Raw genomic sequence first — 6,000 nt, 5'->3', positions numbered from 1 at the left:
TGTGGGCTCATGTCTGCCTTGATTTCATGAGCAGCATATCAAACATTTATCTTTTCATTTGCAGATATAAATTCTTGCTGAATACCATTTTGCAGTTTAGCACAGCTCACAAAACCCAGTGATTGTGTTCTGGGAGGGGTCTGGCTTTTTGCTGGATGAGACACACTAGTGCTTGCAAGTGGAAGGGTTGAACATTTCTTCTTTCCCAAATCAGACTGGAGAAGATGTTAAGCTGTGGTTGACTGTCAGTTAATGAACAGGAATCAGGAAATGGACTAGTGAGTTCTCACCAGGCATGTCTGCCACAACAGAAACTGTCATTAACTACTTGTCTTGTTGGCTGCTGTGAAAGAAATGCCAAAGACTGGCTGGGTGACAAAAATTGAACTGATTGCAAAAGTTCTCCATTTAGGTCAGGGCTGAGGTACAGGAAGGCTGCTCTACCACCACTGGCAATCAACCTCTTCAATGGAAAAAGATTACTAATGCACACAGCTGTTGTTGGCACAGGACTGGGAAGTTTCCTGGCAATGTTATCTTTCCAAAAGGTGAAGGTGTTTCCAGGGATTTCTTGACAGCAGTCTGAGAAAACATTGTTTCTTACTCTTCATTGTTTACTGGGCAGTAAATGAAACAAAAATGACAGGGAATGTAGCACAAAGGTAGCTGGTTAAAGTTGCAGTATAGCCATCTGGCACAGCAGGTCTGTCTGTTCTTGTAGAGGAAATGAGCTGGGATCATGCCCCAGGTTTGAAGAATAAGAAAATATGGGACGCTTTCCTAGTGTAGGATGGAGATGCAGAACCTAGATATAGTTCTGTCAGGTTTGCAATGGCAGTAAGAATTTACTATCTTATAGAAAACCAAGCACGCTTTATGATGTATAATATAAGCAGCATGTTTTCCGAAGCTTTGATGAGAACTGTAAAATATTACATACAACAAGCTGAGATGTAATTCTATTTTCTTTACGCATCTTCCCATGAAGTATCACATAAGAACTGCTGTTGCTTACTGTGGCAAATCCCCTGTTTCTTATACCTTGGAAGAAGCAGACAAGCTTGTTTTCTAAAAAACAAACATTTTTAAAGTCTGAGTTGCTGCTGTAGATGGTGCCTTATGGCTCATAATCATATGCTAAAAATACCGATCTTTAGACCTAAACACTAGCAGACACTGAATGAGCTGTGTGAGTGACGCTAAGGTCGAGTGAGACTTGGACACATGTAGGTACAAACACTGTCACGTAATAACAAGTTGGACTTTCTCAACTTATGCTATGAATAGATCTTCTCAGCCTGTGCCGAGGCCAGAGTGAACTCAAAGTGGAGGCTTTTCCAGGAACACATTTGCTACGGGGTTTTGTCTTCCTTCAACCACTGTCACCTTTGGCAGAGTTCACTTCCAAAACTGATCTTGCTGCTTATCAGTTTAGGCAAAAAGTACATCAGGCCTCAGCAGACAAAACTAATCCACTCAAAACTACTGTTCTTCCTTGAGTCAGATGTTTGTACCCTCCAGTTCACTTGGGAAATGGAACGTCCTCATCTAGAGATGAGTTTGCCCCATATACTCCTAAGTAACTTCTTTCAAAAAGATTCATCTGGACTTGTCTCTTTTCCCTCGAGTTTAGACAATATTTAAATGTGTCAGCTTGAGATCCATGTGGTTTTTTGCTTTCCTGCTCTTCTGTATGTTCACCTTATCTCACCAGCTGCATTCTGGATTACTTACAAATTTGTGCATTGTCAGAGCTTTGAAAAGTAAAGTCTACCCCGACCATATAATGTCTGATAAATCTCAGTCCTGTGTTGGGGGATGACAGTAACTGACTCTCCAAGGTATTGCAGTTTTCACTCCTTGACTAAATTAATTGTAAAACCCCATTCCAGTCCTTTTCAGTTCTGCTTTAGAATACCTCCTTGAAGACTGTCCAGCTATGCTGCAGGCTGCCTGTGCTCCTGCCGATCCTGTGTGTTACAGCAAACCTGAAGCCCTAAATTTCACTTGTCTGGGTCTTTTGACTTGATTTCCCCTTGGTGGCTTGCTGGTGGCAATGTGCCCTGGCTTCCTTAGATTTCCCCCAAGACTCCTGCTTCTCCAGCACAGGTGAGGCAGTGGGTTCCAGCCACCAGTGCTGGTGCCCCCCCGGGTGTCTCACTGCAGGCTGCCCCTCTTCCACAGCTACTATATATGCATTTCATGTCTTCACCCTCCATGACGTTGGGGATCAATATGTAACAATAGATACTAACACTCTGCTATTTTAGGGAAATAATCTTTTCGGTTACTTCTCACCTGATACCCCCTTATCTTTTTGCTGTCTAAATGTCTTTCACTCTGATACCGTTTATCTTTTCTTGCCTGTTTTTAATGACACTTTTACACTCTGTGTCAATCATGAGGCAAAAAAAAAAAATACACGAGAGGTGGAGAACGTGCTGCAGGGTGAGATTTAGGAAAAATAAGTCTACACGAAAGAGGGAGTGGGTGCAGCCGCAGAGCGCCCGCGGTGCCAGGCCCGCCGCAGCCCCAGGCGGTTCCGCGGGGGCAGGCCGGCCCCGGCCCCACAGCTGTTCCGAACAGCGGGGAACCCCCGGACCCCGCGGGGAAGCAGTCGGGCCGGCAGCTACACCCGCCCCCCGCCACCCTCCGGGCTCGACTCGTCTCGCCTGCCCTCTGTCGCCCCCGCGCGGCGCCGCACAGCGGTTGAAGATCTCGTCGCTCGGCTGGCGCGGCCTGGCGGCGTTCTAGCTTCGGCTGCTCGGGTCTTGGTACCGCTCTCGGCGCCGCTCTTCGGGCCTGGCTCGGCGCTCGGCTGGCTCGCCTGGCCGGAGCTCGGAGCGGCGGCGACCGAGCACTGGGGGCCGCTTCTTCCGGGCCCGGCCCTGGCCCCGGCACCGCTCAGCCCGCCCGGCTCCCGCCCTTCCGCACCAGGTAGGCTCCGGGCCTACGCGCTCCGCCCGGCTCCAGAACAGGGCCGCGCCGGCGCCGCCGCTCCCCAGGCGGGCGGGCGCGGCCGTCCCCGCGGCGGCGCCCCGGAAGATGGTGGGCACCTGCCCGCGCGGGGCCACTGGGCCGCGGCGGCCGGAGGGGAGCGGGGCCGGGGAGCGGGCCGGGCCTCGCTGCCGGGGCCTTTGTTCGGGAGCTCCGCAACCGCGGCCTGCGGCGCGGGGAACGGGGAGGCCACCGCGGCGGCAACGGGCCCCGCTCCCCGCGCTGCCCCGGGCCGGCCGCAGCGGCGGAGGGCCAGACCCTGGGCGCTTGGCCTGCGCTGGCCTGGCCGGAGGAGCCGGGCGGGAGGGAAGGCTTCCGAGAGGAGCGGCTCCCGCGTCCCGGGGAGCTGCCCCGGCCCCGCCTGAGCGCCCCCAAAACCGGAGTTCGACTCCGCACTTGGGCGCCGTGAGGTGCTGCCGCGGAACCGGCCGCGGCTTCCGCGCACCCAGCCCAGGGTACGGTCAGGGGCTGCTGCTTCACAACAGTAAATATTTTGTTGTTGTTGTTTTCCGGCCTTAGCCAAATAAAATGTGAAGTAAGTGCTGTCTTCTCTGCCTCTGCTGTTTTTCACCGTGTGTTGCAGAACACTTCCTTGTGTGAGCAGCAGTTTGCATAAAGTGCATTCAGGTGTGCCTCTGGTACCGTGTCTCTTACTCACCTCTTTTCAGTTGGGGAGAATACCCAGTTAATTCACTAGATATAGGAACGGTTTTGTTTTCACCAATTTTCATTTTCCTGCAGACAATACGTAAATTTCCGTAGTGTTCACTGATGTTGTTGAGATTATTTCTGGTCCCGTCAGTACTATGCTTTCCGCTGCCTTTGGAAAGCAATTCTTGCAACACAGTTCCTGCACTGAAACAGCATTTTGTCTTCAAGAGATGTTTTAGATGGTTACGCATGATTTTTCCCAATACACACTTCCACAGTGTCATTCTGTTCTAAGAGACAAATTCAATAATAGCTATTGTCTAGGTGCGAGCTAGTCCTGGGGCAGATCTACTGTGTGAATGTCGAATCTGTATAAAAATATCTTCAGGAAGAGCGCTCAGTGCTGCTCCATTTTCTCCTCTGTATGAAATGTTCTTAGATCTTTATATAAAAACCCAGTGTGTTTTTCTATATTTGTCCTTGTTTACTGCTCCACCCAGTTTGGTGTCCTCTGCAAATGTCATCTGGCTTCTTTGCCTTTGCCACTCCCATCCTCTTTCAAATGGCTAATGGGAATGTTAAAATGGGACCTAAGAGTGACCTGCTGGTAATGCACACTTAGTGCCAGCTCATTACCGACCTGTTTAATTTTGTTGTGGGTCATTTTTCAGATTGTGGGATGGGGTTAAATCCAGGGAAATTTGAATGCCTTATGGGTGATGTAGGGAACAGTACCTGAAATTCTGTGCTAAATTTAAAATCCTTGTTTGTATTCTGAAAGGCCACTGTAATACAATTTCTAGCATTCAGAACTTTTCGGTGCAGCTTGCTTACTAGTTCTGTAGTCCACAATTGGTGTTGCTCTAGATAAATATATTTTTTTAAACTGATCCATTTGTGTTTTGACAGTAACAAATAAGTATCTTGTACTCATCTGTTGTGGCAGCATGGTTGTTAATAACTGTGGCAGTCTGTTAGCGTGTATATTTTTTCTAATACTTGGAATGAATATATTTGGATCCAAGTATCTGGACTTGCCTTTTCAGATTTAGTTGCTGGGGAGTTTACAGAGAATGTTTACTTTGCTGACAGCTTCTTCTGAGTTTTCTTTCTTTTGCCCTTTTCTGAGTCATAACTGACCCTCTGGATTCTTGTTTGGTTGTTTCCTACTTTTCCATTTTCTGTGCAGCACTTTCAATTTTTACGCAGCTGTAACAACCAGTTATAAAGACAGCACGCAATGATACTGTCTGTAGTATCCCATTTGCCATAAATTAGGGATTCAAATACTTTTTGTGTGTGTGTCATAATTTGTATGAAACTTCTGGAAAATAACTTCAGTGTGATTAGCAAGCTAACTGAATTTAAGTTTCTTACAAAGTTTTTTTGACACTGGCACTCAGTACTATTAATACAGATAGTATTAAGGTACTTTTTTGATATTTTTTTTTTTTCCTGTTGAGTTTGTATTATTGAAGACCTGATAAGGGTATAATGCATGTTAATAGTTACCTTGTGTGATCTTCTGTTAGTAGTCCTGTACTAACCTAGCAAGGAGGGTGGTAGAATCAAGATACTGATGACATGAGGACAAAATAATTGTGGTTTTCAAAAGCCAATAATGAGGTGATGTGCAGTGGAAGAAGATTGATGTTAGAAATATCAGACTGGAAAGTTTTTTAAATGGTATAGTAGTCATTTGATGAAGTATCCACTGACTGGGTTGCTTAAAACAAGAGGAGGCCTGCTTATCTGTCTCTTGGGATTTAATGTTGGTTGCTAAGAACTCTGACTAGGATTGTCATCTCGTAACTGTTTATTGTCTCTGGTTTTTGTAAACTGTTGTCTGAAGGCACGCAGGACGATGAGGTGCCAGGCCTGAGTGTGGAGACAGTCGCCTGAACCTGTGTGCTCACACGGCTCTGCTTCGAATGTTCTCAGCGAGGTCTCTTGGGCTGTCCTGGCAGAGCGATTCCTGCTGCCTTCTTCCTGGTATGTACCACTAACTCTCCACCTTGAGCAGCATAGAATTGCTGAGAGGAGTCTCTGACCCATGTTTTAGACACTTTCCTCCACCCCCTTTATATATTTGTCGTTGTCTCAGTCCAAGGCAGAGAAGGGTGTCAAGAATTGGCTGTGTTTCTTTGTTCAAAGTCTAAATCTTTGTCTCCCATCACTTCTTTACTTGTGATACATCTGTGTGAAGGCTTAAGCTTCTGTGTGGATCATCGTTGCTTTTTGACTCGTTACCTTATTTGATTATTTCCATGGAAATTATATGAACAGGGTTTGTAAAGCTATGTTCTTGCTTCCAGTTGCTTTTTTACTTGGATAAAGGTGCACATGCCTTAA

General features: G+C 47.2%; 1 protein-coding gene across 3 annotated transcripts in view; it reads left to right on the top strand.

The window, feature by feature from the left end:
• The first annotated feature begins 2,369 nt into the window (after positions 1-2,369).
• The window catches only part of AMBRA1 (autophagy and beclin 1 regulator 1), a 134,075-nt gene continuing 130,444 nt past the window's right edge, over positions 2,370-6,000 (top strand). For all 3 annotated transcript variants that reach the window (XM_080345376.1, XM_080345375.1, XM_080345373.1), the window contains exons 1-2: positions 2,370-2,937; positions 5,501-5,640. The gene's annotated coding sequence lies outside the window, so the exon portion shown is untranslated. The remainder of the gene's footprint in view (positions 2,938-5,500; positions 5,641-6,000) is intronic.

Source organism: Nesoenas mayeri, assembly GCF_963082525.1.
Source record: "Nesoenas mayeri genome assembly, chromosome: 5".
NCBI classification, from domain to species: Eukaryota; Metazoa; Chordata; class Aves; order Columbiformes; family Columbidae; genus Nesoenas; species Nesoenas mayeri.
The sequence above is the reverse complement of the archived record's forward strand: the minus strand, read 5'-3'. Positions and strand labels throughout refer to the sequence as shown.